Source organism: Centruroides sculpturatus, unplaced genomic scaffold (genome assembly GCF_000671375.1).
Source record: "Centruroides sculpturatus isolate CEXI.00-Female unplaced genomic scaffold, Cexi_2.0 scaffold932, whole genome shotgun sequence".
Classification (NCBI taxonomy): Eukaryota; Metazoa; Arthropoda; class Arachnida; order Scorpiones; family Buthidae; genus Centruroides; species Centruroides sculpturatus.
This window is the reverse complement of record NW_019385024.1, coordinates 185,515-204,719: the sequence shown is the minus strand read 5'-3', so window position 1 is coordinate 204,719 and position 19,205 is coordinate 185,515. Positions and strand designations below refer to the sequence as shown.

Here is a 19,205-nt window from a genome sequence, read left to right as displayed (position 1 = left end):
TTTTATGCTTTGTTTAAAGTAAACTTTTGAAGAATTTCCACTTCGTGTTCTTAATCCGTTTCTTGATCTTTTTTTAAATCCTATATCCTCTGAGGAAATAAAATAGTTTTTTCTTAGTTAAAGCGAACAATTTATATAGCTATATTTTCCCATTTAGATGCATTTTCACACAACAATTCCTTCCAAATGAGGCGAAAATGAGAAGTTTAGCAATTCAACTTTATGGACATAATCAATCAAGTTTAATTAATCTAACCCACGAAGAGTGGAATGGAAAGATACAGTACTAGAAACCAGAGTGACAAACAGAAAGATAAGAACATCCAATTAGGAAGTGTACAGTTTTCCTTTCTTTTTTTCCTCTTCCTTCCTCCTCTCTACTTTCCTTATTTGCGCTCATTCATTCGAGTATACTAATTAAAAGAAGTTTTTCAAACAAATTTACATGTGACTCAATTAAAACAGTTGAAAGACGCTAATTTCGTCTATGGAATGGGACTTTCCTCCACATCTTTTGTTCCATAATTCTCTCAAGTATCTAAATACGTTGATTGAATGCAGTTTGGCTGGGAGCTTCGTTTACTTTTACTAGTATTATTATTCCCGTTTGTTATGCAACTGGGAGTTGATTAATTTGTCATCATAGCAATTTGTCAAGACGTAAATCTGAGTAGAATTGCTAGACTAATTATAGAAGACTTCGTTAATTTGTTATCTTCGAATGATCGGTAAAGAACTTTCATTTTATAAAGTTTTAACGGTATATTGTTTCATCTTTTATCTTTAAAATGGATTCAAATTAAGTGATATTAATAGTTCTAAACGTCTAATTTTTAAATTAGTTTCATTAATTAGAATTTTTACCAAGAGCAATTTAGATTAAACCAATTTTTTCTCATCTTCTCCTCTTGAGCTTCTTACCATTTTCTTAAGCATAATTTGGCTGCAATAAAAAAAAGCTGTAAAACTATAATTTCCTGCTGTCATCCGTCTGTCTGTCTATCCTTTTTTAATCTCGAGAACGATTATTTATATACGATTTCAATTCAAAGATTTTCTCCAAAACGGAGTTACATAGATGACCTGCATGGCTTTGCTGTTATCAGGAAAAGTATGATGTACAGGGGAAAAACACTACTAATTTGAAATCGAGAGCATATATTTTAAATTAAATTAAAAATATAATTAAAAATTGCAGCAGCATTTTATATTTTAACGAGCAATTATTTATTGTGACGACGTTACAATAAATAATTGCTCATTAGAATATAAAATGATTTTTATTAATAAAATAAAGTAGAAAATGAATAAAATAAGCATTATTCATTAATTTTTTTTATGTTTCTATAGGATTTTTTTACGATTTAAACTGTAGCAATTTTATAGCATTTACCTTAAAGAATCGTATCGTTGATATATCCCACGAAAGAAAGAGCTACTTTTTTATATAAAAATGGAACATTCGTGATAAATAAAGACTTTGAAAGATTAAATATGCCGTAAAATCGTATAGCATCTATCGATTAAAAGTCAAACAATTCAGTTGATTGTAAAATTTAAGTCGAGTGGTCAAAGTCGTTGGCGAAATTGAACTGTAAAAAAAAAACACTTTTATGTTCGAAAGTAAAAATTGATTTCGGGTCAACAACAAGAGAAAAACTAAAGGAAAAAACTCATTTTTTATTGCTTCCAGCGTTCAGTTTTAGAGTTTAATTTATATAAAATATAATGTAATATATTTGAAATTGTTTTAAAAGTCCAATAGGTCACCATACTTAACGCTAAGATAATGACTTCTATTGAAAATTTCGAAGCAAAATTACTCTATAACTTGGGTGTGACTCGCTAAAGTTAGATTACTTATTTATTAAAACACTAATATGTAAAATGAATATAATGTATGATGGAGAACTACGTAAAGAACTTGTAAAAATTATTAAAAAATCAGATAAAGTAATTAGTAAAAACGTTGTTAGGAATTTAAATTTAACCCGATTAATCAATGCCATTTAAATTACGAATTACATGCAAATATTACGACTTAATTAATCAGAAATTAATACTTTAGAAAACGAAAACTGTTAGATAATAAAATTCTTTCGATAATTAGGAAGAAGAAGAGGAGGAAGAAGGAGGAAAAAAAAGGTATTTAAATCCCGTAGGAGTAATTTTAATTGATTATAAATAACTTACATATTTCATAGCAGATGATTAGTGCGTTAAAACCAATAAAATATTCAAGCGAAAAGGGAAAAAATAATTAAAAAAAAAAAGGAAAAATTTCTGTACGGAGTTTGTGGTATTTCGCATATTTAATTTGTGAAACTACATACATTTTCACTTATTGCATTTAGGTCAACGATCTTTATCTAAGGCTGTAAGCGCTCCTGAATTTCATTTCCAGCAATTCGCTTGTATTTTCTACGAGTATTTAGCTTTAATTTTTTATTTTTTTAACTATTAGAGAATGGTAATAAATGATTTTAATATTTATACTTTACAATAAAAAAAATTGAAGTGAAAAAATAAAAAAAGTTCTTAAATTAACTTAATATATATATATATATATATATATTTTCCTGTTCAAAATCTAGAATTTTATTTTTATTAAAGAAACAAAGCCGAATCGGCAATAACATTCCCTTTTTTTCTATTTTATAAAAATTCATAGTTAAAGGAGCATTATTAAATTTATCATCACGTCTCTTAATCGACTAAGTTAAGGAATAATGCATACTTTTCATTATTATTCTACAGTGATGTCTTGAAAGTCGATCTACTTTTATAAATATATATCATCATCATACATAATTTTTTTTACCATTTATTTGATTTCAATAATTCTGAATATTTAATCAAATTTGTAAGTATAAGTAAAGAGTAAGCTAGTCGAACAAAAGAACAGGGATTGAAAATTATTCCCTATTGAATTAAATAGTAAATTTCATAAATAGAAGAACTCATCAATAGTCAAGTAGGTTTTTTTTCCCTGAAAATTCGTTTCCTGTTGCTTGTAATTATCCAAAAGAAGTCGATAAGATGGATAAATATTCACAACAGATTTCATTTTTACATTACAAATTTTCTATGTGTTCAGATGAATTTTTAACTTTATAAAAATTCATAAGCATACCTCATTCTCAACGTCTTTATTTTATAGAATTGTAAAATGATATGAAGAAGAAAAAGAATAAAGTAATTTATCTTATCAAACTTCTTCTACTTACATTTTTCCTCTTTTTTTTAAATTTTAATATTTTTATCTAACACTTTTAGAATTTTCTAAGAAAATAAAATTTAGTTTTAAAACTAAATTTCTACAAATAAAATTTAATTTTAAATTACATCATTATCGTTTTTTTATAGTTTCGTCTTAAAATCTGTGCTAAAATATTTTCTTTCGAATGTAAAAAAATCGTTTTTATTTTTTAAAAATAATTAAATTAGTTAATTTTATAATCAATTCATATTTTTAACGATAAAAGAAATCAATTATTAATTTTATATTGTTAATTTCAATATTGAAATGGATCGATATCGATTTTTTGTTTTGCTATTGATTAATTTCTTTTTTCGTTGTTCATATTAAATCGAATAATTTCGGCGAGGAATCGATTACTAAAAATCGATTATTAATGTCCAACAATCGATAATCGAAATCGAAAATCAATGATATCATTGCTAGATTTATTATTAGAAATCGATTATTTTTAATAATCGATTACTTTATACATTATATAATGCTTAATTGCGACTTTTAATGATCGAGTAATCGATTATTTTTTTTAATGTTCGATTACCGTTATGAAAAATCGATTATTAATTATTTTCAATAATCGATTTCTAACGATAAATCTTTATAATAACAGACTTTTAATAATAAATTTAATAACGTTCTAGTAAAATGTAGATGTAAATAATAAATTTGACTTTTAAGTCGGATACTTTTAATATTGTTGTAAGTGAAGTCTGATTTTATTTCTCAGGGTATTAATTTCGAATAGAAAGAGTAAATGATTTTCTTAATATAAATTTTAACGAGAATGTTAGAGGAATATAAAGTGCTGAAGAATGACACGAATGCAACGAATAGCTTTAGTCTAATAATGTATACGTCGATTTTAATTATCTTTACTGAAAAGTTGTTGCAGTCGATTCTCTTGATTATTCTCCTACATGTAAACTATTTGAACTCTTACTTTGATGAAAATGCTAAATTTATGACTTCAATACGAATTTGATTCTTAGATACATAATTGAAGATATATAAAATATTTGTTTGTAATGAAACTTGATTAATCATCGACATTACGAGTGGAAATATTCATCATTCGCGAATTGTAAAATAATCTGAATATGAAATTTTAGCCATTTTCAAACGTAATAAATTTATTTTTAATTACAGTTTACATTAACTATTTATTAGATTTACATAATCTAGAAGACTTCTTAAAAGTATATTTCATATAAAACGAGCAAAAATTAGTGAAATCTTCACAATGCCGGGCTGCAATTAAAATATATGCTCTCGATCCCAAATTATTAGTGTCTTGTCCCTGTACAGTACATCATACTTTTCCTGATAACAAAAGAGTCATGCCAGCCATCAATGGAAAAAATTTTTGAATTGATACCACGTGACTTCCGGTCTAGACCGGAAGTTAGTATATAGTTCATCCGGCCCCCTGCCCCTAAGCTATCCATGTATGATCTCGAATTTCATCTACGTAACACCGTTCTCGAGATTAAGGAAGCACAGACAGACAGATGGGCGACAATGGGGATTTATAGGTCTACAATTTTTTTTTAAAATTGCAGTTCAACAACGTCGTATAATTTCAAAGGAGTTGAGAATTTAAAGTAATAACGTTTTGAACTGCAAACTCATAAAAGATCAGACGATTTAAATATAGATTGTGACATATTGTTTAAATGAGTTAAATTAGTTTGGAAAGAAAATCGAACTTATATTGATCTTTAAGTAAATTATCCCGAAGTTTTCGTGTTAAAATTCCGCCCGAAACACATGTTAATGTGTTTATAATGTATATGACAGGAATTGCTCGCTTATGAATATCACTTCTGATTGTTAAGCAGAGAACAACATTAACTTTCTAATATTTGGTTTTCGGTTTATTACAAGAGAGAAAATGTTAGAATCTTAATTAACTAATACTGAGACTTTCATTTTTTCCCCCTTTCCTTTAAAGGATAACGATGTCGTCGTTCAGCAATTACACCGATTGATGATTTTCTAACACGCAAAATTTACTTATTTACTAGTTTAATGTTAAATTTATTATTTGTTTTCGTTCTTAATGCTATTTTAAATACATTTTACTGTAAATTAGACGGAAAGAAACACTCGTTCGATTCAATTTGTTGAAATAAGAGCGGAAAACGTTGTGTAAATCTCATTATCCTTCTTTGTCCAACGTTTTTGTTGTATACAGGAAAGCGTGAAAACAATTAAAGTTCTACAGATGTTAAAATTAGAATGTTTATCCCGTTTTCGAGTAGTTTTTCTATTAAATTAAATTCAACAAATTGTCTATTTATAAGTCAATTTTATTAGATCGGCTTATACTTTCTTCTCCTCTCTCAATCATCTTAATGACTTAACTGTTAATAAGATTTTGTTGATGTTTTGTCAGTTATTACTTATATATTCTATATTTTTATGAATAGAAATGATAGATGATCGATTATTTTCTGTCTTATAATGATTTAAAATGTATTAAAAAATACGTAGCATTGATGAAGTCGAATGTTTAAGAGGTTTTTCTACAGATGTAATCCAAGTTTGGCATTGTTGTTACATAAAAAATGACACTCTTCTTCTTCCTATTATATAATATTTATGCGAAAGTTTCTGCGAGGGAACTTTTCCACTTTCCTTTTGCTAAACTGGACACGGGTTACCATGGTAACGTGTCCTGTTTCTCGGCGATGTTCAGCCATCGGATTATTGAACTCATAGAAGTATAGTGCATGAAAGAGAGATGGCACCGTCTCCTATTCTGTTTGTGTTTTGCTCGACAGTGAAGGAAATGCCTGACTGCTACATACCAACATATACTAATATCGATGGCTGGCAGAAATCTTGCAAATAGATACTGTATATCCGGGCTCGGCTGGGAAACATTCTCATACATCTCGAAGAAAAAACAAACTTTATATTTTATTTCTTCCAATAAGAAAAAAAGCAGGAGAATCTATAAGAAAAATAACACAAAATATCATTACATAAATTTATAAACAGTAGATTAGAATTTATCTTTAAAAGATGCGCCATTTTTTTGTAATTGGGCTGCAATGTAAAAAAAATTGTAGACCTATAAATTCCCATTGTCTATCCTTTAATACTCTTGAGATAGATGAAAATTCAGACCAGATATGGAAAGATTAGAAGCAGGAAGCCCCCGATTTACTATATAGAAACTTCGGACCCCTCGGGGCTTATATAGAGTATATAATTCATATATAGAGGATATATAGTTTATTGTAATTTCAATTCAAAAATTTTTCCCAGAACGAAGTTACATGGATGATCAGCAAGACTCTGTTGTTATTAGGAAAAGAATGATGTACAGGGGCAAAACACTAGTTTGAGATGGAGAGCATATTTTAAATTAAAAAATTATGACGATGTGAAAATAAACAATTTAAATAGTTAAAACTTCGAAGTTTTGTAGGGGAAAATCAAGCCATTTTCCTCCCTCTAACTACTGTAGCAGTGTTTAATTTTATTTTGAAAATCAGAGGAGAATTTCCGATCTTTCTACCAATCAATCTGATGTAATGATGTAACAACGTTACATGACAAAAAAGAAACGGTGTAGAAATGCAACTTTGTAGATCAAGAAAGACAACCGACATATCCTTAAGTGGCAATTCCCTAATATAAGATAGAAGGTTTGATAGGAAACAAGGTGAATTGAATTGTTACATCCATAAAATATTCTTAAAAGTAAAATGATTAGTAATTTTCTAGGAATTCCGAGTAAGTTAACGAGATCAAAAGATCTAGTTTCGAAGATAATGAAACGTCAAAAAAAGTTTTGAAGACAGCGATCAGTTTTAAAGTCATAATGAGGGAGATATTCTCGGTTAGAAAATCGTATTTTTCATGCGAATAGTTAATAAAATCTGATGTAAAATATGCATTGAAGAATATATAATAGGCTATCGGTTGAATGTGCGTATGTTGGCTGAGGTGTAAACTCTCAATTTCTTAAAATTTCTCTATTTTTCTCTTACTCTGGGATACGGTGATACATAAGCTATGCAGAATTTTGCATATGCTACGCTTTTCTCCTAGGGTAGCTTCCAAATTGCAACGAAAATGTCCAGAAGGTCAATGCAACAACTTCAATAGTGAACCTCTCTACCTAAATATGTATATAGGTATTTTATATGCACATAAATTTAAATGTCAACAGGGTCTAGAAAGTTAAAATATAAACATAAACTTAAGCAAAATAGTAGATTCTTCCTTTAAAATATCACAACATCAGTGGCTGTTTGCGTGTATACCGATAAAGATACAGGGAAAAAAAAGAAGAGGTAGGAAGACTTCGAATTTGTTTTGTAACCTCGTGATTTTTAATAAATCCTTTACACAAAGAACTGAATGAATAAAACGAAAAATGCTATTTTTGCTCTTGTTTTTTGAATGTGGCATCTCTTTAACGTGTCGAAAGATCTGTGGCACTCGAGTAATCCCGAAGATTTATTTTTAAACACTTCAACGTGAATACTTTCCAACTTTAGCATAAGAAATTTATTGATTTTTTACATTTTTTTTAATAGGAATACAAGGAAAATTGAAGCGATTTTACTTATTAAGTTTCGAAGAGCATCTGGCACCCGTAATGTTGCTGTATGTACTTTGAATTTAAAGTGATAAATTTACACGTAATCATTCCACTTATCTGCCACTATCTCAATCAAACTTTTGCCTATTCGCTTTAGCCTTTATTTATTTATTCTTTTTGTTTATTGATTCGATAATTATCTTTTATTGACTTAAGACAAAGTTTATCTTGGATGCTCGAGAGAACATGGATGTGTTAGCGAATAAAAGGGTGTCACAGACAGTTTTACGACAAGACTTTTTTATAGCTAAACCTATTCTTGGTTGTATCTTACATTGGAGTGTTGGCTGTCAACACTGCGATGCCATCAGACGGAAAAAGACACACAATAGCCGCTGCTCTCATCATAATGTTTCGATAGTGGCTTCTCCTCCCTTCATTCATACTTTATTTGCAATACTTACCGACAGATGCCGTTAAATCGGAGTTATATCTTTGTTCTCTTATCCCATCCTCCGATAATCAACTCTACATTAGAATCAACTTTGATTTCTTTTAAAATTCGACAATCCTTTTGAGAAAGCGATAAAATTTCTTTTTATTTATTAATTTTTAAAAATAAATTTTAACTTTTTTTGTATGAATTCTTGTAACGAAGAGCGGAGAAGAGGGAGGAACTCCTCTTCATCCTCCTCCTCCTTCTCCTCTTACCTTGAAAGAAAAATTTCATCAAAATGTCCGAACGCCACAAAGGTATGAGGAAAACAAAATTAAATTGCTGTTATAAGAATTTCTGCAAGAATAATTTAAATTTAAGAAGACACAATAGATATTTAGATACTTAACATTCTAAGCGCATGAAATTTAAATATTAAGAACAAGTTACGTATTTACGGAATTCATTAAATGTTGTTCTCTTTTTATTTTATTTTATTTTTTCCTTTTTTTCGGTGGTCTTTCCGTTCTCCTGTAAAGGGCAACAACAGAATTTTAATTAGATATCGGCCTTTTTATTAATTCTAAACGCATTTTCCTCTTTTTTCCATTTGACAAAGTCGCATCCGAATCGAAATTTGAACAAGATAAATACAATGTGAACCTATTTAAATCTCTTTCTTTCAATAGATTTTATATTCAAATTCCTATTTATTCCAACTGGGATGATATTCTTATCGATTTTTCTTTTATTATTTTTAATTAATTCGTTATTTACTCTTGTTATTGATGTTACATTAGAAAAATTGCATTCTTGTTAAAATTTTCATAAAAATTTAATAAAATATAAATTGAAAATAATGATGTTTATCAGAAATGTAACTAAATTTAATTAATTTTTACTATAATTATAACAAGATTTTTAAAATGCTTTTTATTCCTTAAGAGCACTGAGAGGCCCCTTTTTTTAATACCTGTTACAGGTTAGTCCAGGCCCACAATAGGCATCAAAAAGTTGCTGGAGAGTTTCTAGACCAAATTCGAACCACGATTTCATATTATATTAAGTTTTAAGTTGATTTTTAAGCAAAGAGAATCAATTTTTCAATCAAGATCAAAGAAAATTAAGATAAAAAATATTAATTTTAGTAAATACTCTATAACACAGAGCTGGACTTAAGCCATAACATGGAACAGGCCCTTCTCCATCATCAAATACACGTAAACATGTAAGGCCCTAAGTTATAGACTCGTAATGCGAAGTCTCAAGCTGTAGTTTATTTATTTTACGCCGAAATTTAATTTCGAAAACACACAAAATTGCTACTCAACTCGCATTTAAATGAAGTGTTTTCTGTACATTTATATCAGAAAAATCTATTTAGCTTTTTGTATTAATAAATTATTTTTATAATTATACAAAAAAAGTCTATAATGGTAGTGAATTCGTGAATTATATGTCAAAGAAAATGATATATATATATATTTTTAAGTGTTAAACGTTTATCACGAACGGAGTCACGAGATTACGTTAAAAAATTGTTTATTATAGCCAAAAAAATAAATAATATTTTCTAAAAAAATATCATAAAAAATACATCGATTTATCTTTATTAGATTAATAAGACGAAAAAGCGGATTATATTTTCTCCAAACTGATAAAAATCAATTCGTGTTTATTATATCATCATTTAAAAATGACTCGGGAAAACACGAAAAAGAAAAAAAAAACTTAAATAAAATCAATTCGTGTACGAGAATTAATGAAAATTTCATACAAAAATTCCCTTTAATTTTCGTTAAAGTTCTTATTTAAGTCGTGTGAATAATTCCAGATTTCATTTGAAGCTAGAAATTGCATTTGTTTGAAGGGAGGATGAGGAGGAAGAGGAGGAGGAGGAAGAAGAGGAGAAGTGGATACAAACAACAAGCAATTGCTGATATTAGATAGGTTTATATCAGCAAATTATCATCGAATAAAAAAGAAAAAAATTACAAAATTATCGTAGTTAATACAGTAATTCTATTGAATCATTATCTAATTATAGCTATTATCTAGAATTTTTCGGTAGAAAATTCAAAAATTTCCTTTTCAAAAAAGAAAAAAAAAATTATTTATAGCATCATTAATTTTCTATTTTCTAAAATTTAATTTGTTTTTTTTTATTTTTTAAAATTATAAATATGTATATAACTTATATATAAAATAGTTATAAAGTTGTTTCTAGTTAAATCGACAGGAAAGAGAAAGAAAATTCTCATTAATAATTTTTTTTTATTATTAAATTTGATAGAATCGACAGTCGAATGGACATCACAATCTTCAATATTACTCGCTATAAAGAAACTGTTAGCGATTTATTTATAATGAAGTTTTCTCAGTCGACATAAAGTGACATTCTGCTTTTCACAAATTGCTTTCTGGCGAATTTGCGAGTTGTTATAAAGCTGTAAATGAACTGGAACTTATCTAAACACACTGATTCATATCAAATTCCATTGGTGGGTACACATTTTAGATTACAATTTTATCAATATTATCGAAATATTTATTCAGATAACACTTTTTTCCTTGAGTTATAGACCCATTAATTCTTCATCAATTTTTTAAAATGTTTTTTTTTTTTTCTATAAAAACCTTTTAAAAATTTAGTAATAATAATAATAATAATTGAATTTTTATATTTGGGAGAGTTTATTTTATATAAAAGTATTTTATTTTTTAAAGTTTTAGCGTTAATTTTATTATTAAATTGAATTTATTTGTTAAATTTGCTAGTGAATTTTTAAATTACTTTCCTGGCTTCTATATATATATATAACAGAGGTGAAATATGGCGATCGATCAAAAAATTATTTTCCTTAAGATTTTTATATTTCTGGATACGGAAAACCTTTAAAAAGTTTCGGTGCTTTCTTTCCTGTATGTATGGATGTTAGTGTGTATGTATGGGAACAAGATTTTGTTTAACCACTTTGAAACTTAATAACTCTTGTGCATTTTTTCGAAATGTTCTGAAATTTTACAAGAATATTCGTGTATTATGGGGCAATTTCTCTAGAAATTTTCAGGAAAATCGGACCGTTTGTTCGGGAGATATAGTCCAAAACAATCTGAAGACAAAGATAATGATAGCAATTATTAAGACAAATAAAGGTATCTGGAAAGTCCGGCAACAGCGTTGTAATCAGCTTTTTAAAATTAATTTACTTAAATTTATACATTATAATTAATATTTCTTGACATTTTTCGATTATAGAAATCAATATTATGAGTTATTTTCTCAGATTTTAGCATATTCGTTGTACTGTACTGTACAGTATATTTGTATTATTTTGTAATTAAGTTTTATTTTATGTTTTTAAAATTATTGTTTATTTATATATTTAGTTTCTATAATTTTACATGAAAAACAGAGCAAATTATATATACAATAATGTACAAAAATATATGTCTTGTTCTTTTTTCCATACTCTCTCTGAGTTCACTCATAGCTGTTTTCATAAAAAGGTTTTTCTGTAACTGCACCTAATTGTAGATATTTCCTTTTTTTATCTATTTAACTACTCACCAGTAAACACTGGTGAGTAGTTAATAGGATAAAACCACTAAAAACTGGTTGTTGGTTGCGGGTTCGCGCTTTACTAATGAACTTTTCCGGGTTTTCTTCGCTTTTCTAACACTTAAACAGGTGTCGAAAGTATGAGTGGTATGCCCCAAAGGACTTTCTATGAATAGTCCTTTGGGGCATACCACTTGTTGATTATCCTCATATTGTGTTGCCTCATCCTATCAATATAATCCTTTTGGTTAGAACCGGATGGAAGATTTTCTAAGACTTGTTCAGGAACCATCTGTTTATTTAACAATTTCCAAGCCATTTAAGCTGAATTTTCTTTATTTCTGTTAAGTAATTATCTCTTTTTCTAGTAAACATCATTATTTGATAGCATTATTTGTGTTGTGGTCGTAGTATGAGATTTTCAGAATATGTCTGTAACGTTACACTTCCAATTATAAAAGATTCATACATTGTATACCATAAAAAATCACGGTATAAACTTTCTCCTGTAATTTTATATAGATATACTGTAATTAATAACCCTGTAATGAAAAATTATTGAAGGAATGATCTTACTACAGAGCATAGTCCTATATAGCAATTATTCAGAGAAAAAATTAATTAATGTCTAAAAAACTCCTATATATGTGCAAATTCACAGGGTATGATTTTATCTTGTAATGTTGTATAGATATATAGTAATTTTAAATGTAAGATCGTTGCATTATATTGATAATAGACACTACTCTATAATAAAAATTGAGTCACTGCCCTCTGGTTTCATGAATACAGAGGGTCCTGTATTGTCATATGACCCTGTATAGACAGAGGACATTATCCTGTATAGTCAAGGTGAGTGACCCTTCTTAGCCAGAGAGCATGACCCTGCACAGTCAGAGTGCGTGACCCTGTGTAGTAATTATCATTAAATAAATACAATTTGAAATTAAACAGTTAACGGTTAATTGTTTTATTGGAAACTTGATAAAAAAGGAGAAATAGAGAAAGAAATTTTAAAATATTTTTCGCATTATCTAAATAAAAATCGTATTCCATTCGCATTCGGAATCATCTTAATGCATTCAGGGAATTTAAACTTATAAATCATAAACTCGAAAGAGGGGAAAAAAATCTTTCACTTTAAAAATATTTTTCTAACATTTATAAACTTCAAAATTGAATTTTAGTATTGATAAATTATATTTATTTTTATACTTAAACTGTACTATACAAAGCAAAGTTTGTTTTCAAAACATTCGATCTTCTATCAGAAAAATCTGTTTCCATTTATAGAATTATCTGTAGAAAGGACTTATTTTTCTATTATAATATATTGATTTTCAAGAATATATTTATTTTTATTAAATGACTTTACAGATTTATGTTTATTGAGATTGACCATGTTTTTGATTTTTAGGATGCTGAAATGTTTTTTCCGTGTTATCCACCGCATCCTTTGATGTTTTCCAAAGCATCTCTTCCTTTAACAATTTATTTTCTTGACTTTTTCTTCTTAAAAAAAATCAATTTTCCTGTTTATTAATTATATTATAACGTTAATATTTTTAAGCAGAAGCCTTTTATCTTCGTGAATGTTATCGTCTTTAATTTTTTTTCATTTAATTTTCTTGATTATTTTTTTTCATTTTTCATTTATCATTTTATTTTCAATTCATAATCATTCGTGAATAAAAATTTATAAAATAAATAAGCTTAAAATGTCTTTTTCTGGAAAGAAAATTACATTGACTCGTTAGATATTAATATATTCAATTGAAAATAGGCAGATAACTTTATACAGTTGAGTATTTTACATGCTTTAATCATTGATTATTTTGATAGAATTAATTAGGGATTTATATAATTAGAAATAAATTAAGAATTATGACTTTTTTATCGTTTAAATCTATGCAATGATCTAGTTACATCCCTTATATATAGTTGAAGAGAATCATCTCGTAGAGTGATGCTGTTCCAAAACTTTTCCAATTCTCCTAAAGAAAATCCCATTGAGATTGAGAATAAATCCATTAAATTATTAATTTTTATATAAATTAATGATTTATCTTCATTATATTTTGTTTATGATATTAATTATTTTATGATTTCTTATATTTAATGCGTTATTGCCTGGAAACAAGAAAGAATTTCTGATGTTATTTCACGAATTATTTCTTCTCTGATATTTCTTTATTCAAAAAAATATAGTATTTCTGACTAATTTTTAAAAATTTATATGAAAATAAATGGTTCTTTTAATATAAATTTCAAAATATTTTAATTTTTTAATAGTGTCTTTACATTTACAAATAGTATATATATTTACTATTTTAATTATGTATTATAATATATATATATATATTATGAATAAAAAATAAGGTTTTATAAGGTTTAAAGTAACTGTATAATGTAGATTTACGAGTTAATTTATGGATTTTTTTTGTTTTCCTTATACTTAATAAGGTTTTCTTCCTAACAAGTAATAAAGTTTCGTACCGGTTACCTTAAAAAATAAGGTTTTATAAAAATCTAAACAACTATAAAGTGTAGATTTATAGATAAAATAAGGATTTTTGGTTCTCTTTTACACTTAATAAGGATATTTTTACGAGAAGAAACTTTCTTACGAGTTTCTGTACAAAATATAAGGTTTTATAAGGTCTATAAAGTGTAGAGTTACGTGTAAATTTAAGGAGTTTTCTCGTTGTTTTTCCTTATACTTAATAGACCTTTATACAGTTTCCTTACAAGGTTTTACAATGTCTTTTTACACTTAAATAACTTCTGTGCTCGTTTCCTTACAAAAAATAAGGTGTAGAATTACATTTGATTCGTTTGAAATTTTAAAAACTTTTAAAAATTCATTGAAATTTTTAAAATATCCAAAATTAAAACTCATTAAATAATCAAGAATTAGAAAAAGAATTTATAAAACAACACGAATTAAAAGACCAGAAGAGAATCAAGTTTAGCAAAATTACATCCTGAATAACAGTGTCAGGTGAATATCTTTCTTTAATATTTAATTCAACTTTCATCTACTTTCATTTTAAAATATTTTAAAATTTTAATCATAGAATTTTATTTAAATAATATATAACATATTTTACTTATTTATTAATGAAATTATATAATCTTTAACTATTCACTCATATTATTCTGTCTGTTTTTCTTACAGAAGAAGCTGTAGAAATTAAAACTCTGTTTAGTAAATTTACAGACAAAATTGTCGGTAACAGCCGTTAAATTAATAAAATTCGAATTTTCTTGTCTTTATTTATTAAAAAAAGCATGAAATTTCTGCAAGGAAATTCATCGTTTATTTGATAATTTGTATATTTTATGATCGATACATCTCTAGAATTCTTCCTACTTCAGTTGCTAATATGGAATTAATCAACCTGTAATTTATTATTCTTCCGGAGGATAAGCTTAATTATTAAAATGAAGTGTTCTCTGTACGAATTTAAAGTTTGTTCTGTTGTTAAATTTAAAATTTATCAACTAGAATATAGTTTTATTGCATTTAATATATTGTAAACAGTGTTGAAAGAGATACGCTCTCCCAATATTACGTGCAAATTTTGAGTGGAATTTGCTTAATATTCAACGAGATAAATAGCATTTTTTAAAGCTTAGAATTGCAGAATATATTCAGAAGGATAATAGAAATAGATAAATGGGAGCGACGTTTAAAACGTATCTATAGAAAGAATTTACAGAAAATGGTGTACGTATCAGTGAAATGTAACGGAAAAAACTGGGATTAAATAAAATATTAATAATCTCTGAATATAAAAGAAAACAGAAAATAAAAATAGGAATAATTTTTTTTATTATTTATCCCCTTTTTTATAGAGATAAATTTTTAAACCGTTTCTTTTCATCCATTCTTCGTAGGTAGGTTACGTTATAAAACGTAAGAGAGAGAGAGAGAGGAAAAAAGTATTTTATTCACTTAAGTCTTTAAGAAAGAAGATAAAAAAAGAAGAAGTAGAACACTATTTTAGGATGAGGGCGATGGCATCATCAAATTTCCAAGGATAATTGACTAAATGTCGAGAAGAATAGTCGGCTTTCGCAAGGAGATAAATGAGTAAAAATGACAAAATATCGATTAGCATAATTTCCTCCGGAAGAGAGACAACTAGAATTGTTTCGAGTGGAAAAATTCCGAAAATAATCTTCGATTATCCATGCTTTAAAAAGTCATTTTTATTAGACTGAAATCTTTTAATTAAAGGTATTAAAATCTCTATACAAACAGTATACCAGTTTGTAGAGGATATTAACTATACATTTATGTTAACATTTGTTACATCAATAATTACCATATTACAACATTAACCTTTAGTAAATTCCATACTGTCCATTTTGATGCTGTGTTGAATCATTTATTATTCAACACAACAGATAATCTACTCCGGATAAACTTAGTACTTGAATGCTTGCCTATAGATAATTTTGATTGAATGGCTTTTGGGAAATTAATTTGCAACTTTTATCATATTATTAAAGCTTCTGCAGTTGAAAATACGAAATTTTAGACATAAAAGGGATAAAATTTATCACTATTTTCCCCCTTGTTTAAGTGTAAAAGATTCTGCTTAATTTAATTTATCCTTAAATAAGGATAAACTTGAAAGATTTTAATGTAATTATATCTAAAAAATTCTATTAGAAACATCGATTAAAAAATAATATAGAATGGCAGACGTTTAGGATAAGTTTTACTTCGTACAGCTTTTATCTTAATGGAATTTAAAATACAAATAGATATGAATATGGTATAAAAACATATTTAAGAACATTTAAAGTTGTTTAAGAATAAATTTGACGATTCTTTTTCCATTAATTTAACTAACAAAAGAGGAAAAAAAATATCAAAATAAATTGAAAACCATTATTTCTTCTTCTTAAATGTACGTATAAAGCCAGTGTTATTCAATTTGCATCCTTTCTTAGGAGATTAATCGCTTGAATCCGTCTTGAAAAATTATCTTTTGCTTTACTTTTTTCCTAGAAAAGAAAACATATATTGGAAAAATGGACATAAGTAAAGCTTTTAAATTCAAAGTAACGCATTCTCGTATCTAAATATTTACATATACTATATAAATAAATCAATTTTTACTTCTATTTTACATAAGAGATAGGCAATAAACCTTAAGAAAAATATTTAGAAACCAGTTCAAAAGAATAAAGGGTATAGAAAATTATTATTTATAAGACGATTATATTATATTAAAATTCTTGTTTATCTTGTAATACACTTTCTAATTTTGAAAACAGTAAAAATATCGATAGATACGTTCTCGATACTAAAGAAGAATTGATGGAAGACGAATTTTGTTAGGTAATTAACCGACTCCAAAGTAATATAAGTGTAAGATATTTTGATGTGTAGCAATTAATACCTTTCTAAATTGCTAACTTATTCCCCATTCTGTTATTCTGACAGTCTTATTAGCGTTGGCCACATGAGCTGTCTGTAACCTCATGCCCAACGTCTCATTAGCAGCTTATTCTTGCAGTGAAAGTTACAAAGATGGTCAATTTAAGGTTGGTGGTCTGTCACTGAGCGTATCTTAAGAAAAAGAAGTTTTAATTGAGCTCAGTTTTAGATTTACCGTTGACATTCTAACTCTAATAGCTTGACAATAAAAAAAAAGGATGCTTGCTAGTGAATATACTATATATTAAGGGACACAACATCTCCAATTTCCTTTAGAAAGATAGTAATTAAATCATCGTTTGTACTCGGTACGGCTGATACTTGACAGTTATTGAACTAAGATTAAAACTTGCTACCTTATTTCTTTTTTTTTTTTCTTTAAAATATACTAATTAGTTACTTAACTTTCATCTTCGTTTCGTATATTAATACGTTTTGTTTTAAAAATACAATAAGTATAAATATTATTATTAATTCTAAATTAAATAAATGTTACTTTTATGTATATAAATTAATTAAATTTAATGATTTAAGTAAAGAATTTGCTGTTTTTTTTAATGATTTCTTCAATTGTTTGTTTTCCTGCACGGCTTCGTAGTTAGTAGGAAAAGAGACCTTGCAAGGGGCATTAGCTTTTTCTCCAACAACTGCATTGATTGATTGATGGTAGCATATCGTGGACAGGCAAAGCAATGGCATCTTGCCATTTTCTGCCTCTAATCATTATTTGAAACAACTTAGAATATATTTATATGCAAAATATATTATAAAATTCTATTAATAAACTATTTAAAATACATTTTTCTGAATTAATTATTCGACTGTACGTGTATTCAAAAATCATTAAAAAAAACTTAATTAATTTTTAGAAAATAATAAAATTTAGAGTTTATTATTAAGCATATTTAAGATATATTATTAAGCAAATTAATTTGAAATTCTTGATTTTTTTAATTAATTTTTATCTAAAATAACCAACCAATAATAATAATTTCTTTTAAATATTTATACTAGAAAAACTACAACATTTGAGAAGGGATAAAATTATTATTTTTTCATATTTTAAATTCTACTTTTTGTGATATTTTAACCAAATATTAGAAAATATCATCCTTACACTAAATCTTTTCTTTATTTTAATATTTAAAATTGAATCAGATAAGTTACACAAGAATAAAGAAGTCAATGTTTACATTAGAATATTGATTCCATTTCAAATACTTAATTTACTTTAAACTTTTATTATCATTTTGGTTTAATTACATTTGTTTATCTTTATTTAGGAAATAATATTCATCATTTAAACATAATAATAATAATTGAAATTATCATTAAATCTTTAACGCAATTATATTTTTAAAATGAATATTTAGATACGTTCTTTCTTTTTAAAAATATTATTTAAGAATAATTAAGTAATAAATAATGAATATTTTATATATATATATTTATTTATTTTTCGATGTGGAAACAAAAATGAAATGTTTTATGTACAGAGAATGGAAAGAGAAGTTATCATAAAGAATCTACAAATGATGTTTACATAAACAGTTAAATTTAACCACAAAATAAAGTTCTTGAAATATTTGCTCAGTTCGAGTGTTTACTCGATAATATTCGGCAACGACGAGTGTTTATTGTGTAAGAGATATAATTCAAATAAAGATGAATATTAAATTCATTAATCGTGGGAATATAACGTGGAATATTCTATCGTTTACTAAATTTACTCCTTTCCTGTTACGTATAGAAGAGAAAAAGGAAAAAAAATTTAATATCGTAATTGAATATCATAAATTTATAAAGAGAAAACATTAAAAGGGGAATATTGTATGACGTTTCTCCGTCTTCGTTTGATAAATGAGAAAAATGAAAAAAGGGATGTTTCTAATTTATTCTCCCAACTTCGCTTTATAATAGTCACGTCATTTTATT

The 19,205-nt window shown here is 26.6% G+C and overlaps 1 protein-coding gene across 2 annotated transcripts in view; it reads left to right on the top strand.

Moving 5' to 3' along the window:
- The window catches only part of LOC111633577 (leucine-rich repeat-containing protein let-4-like), a 131,379-nt gene that overhangs the window by 54,215 nt on the left and 57,959 nt on the right, over positions 1 to 19,205 (top strand). Inside the window, exon 2 of one of the 2 annotated variants that reach the window (XM_023378175.1) lies at positions 2,111 to 2,145. The exons of the other annotated variant lie outside the window; for it this stretch is intronic. The gene's annotated coding sequence lies outside the window, so the exon portion shown is untranslated. The remainder of the gene's footprint in view (positions 1 to 2,110; positions 2,146 to 19,205) is intronic. 2 annotated transcript variants of the gene reach the window in all.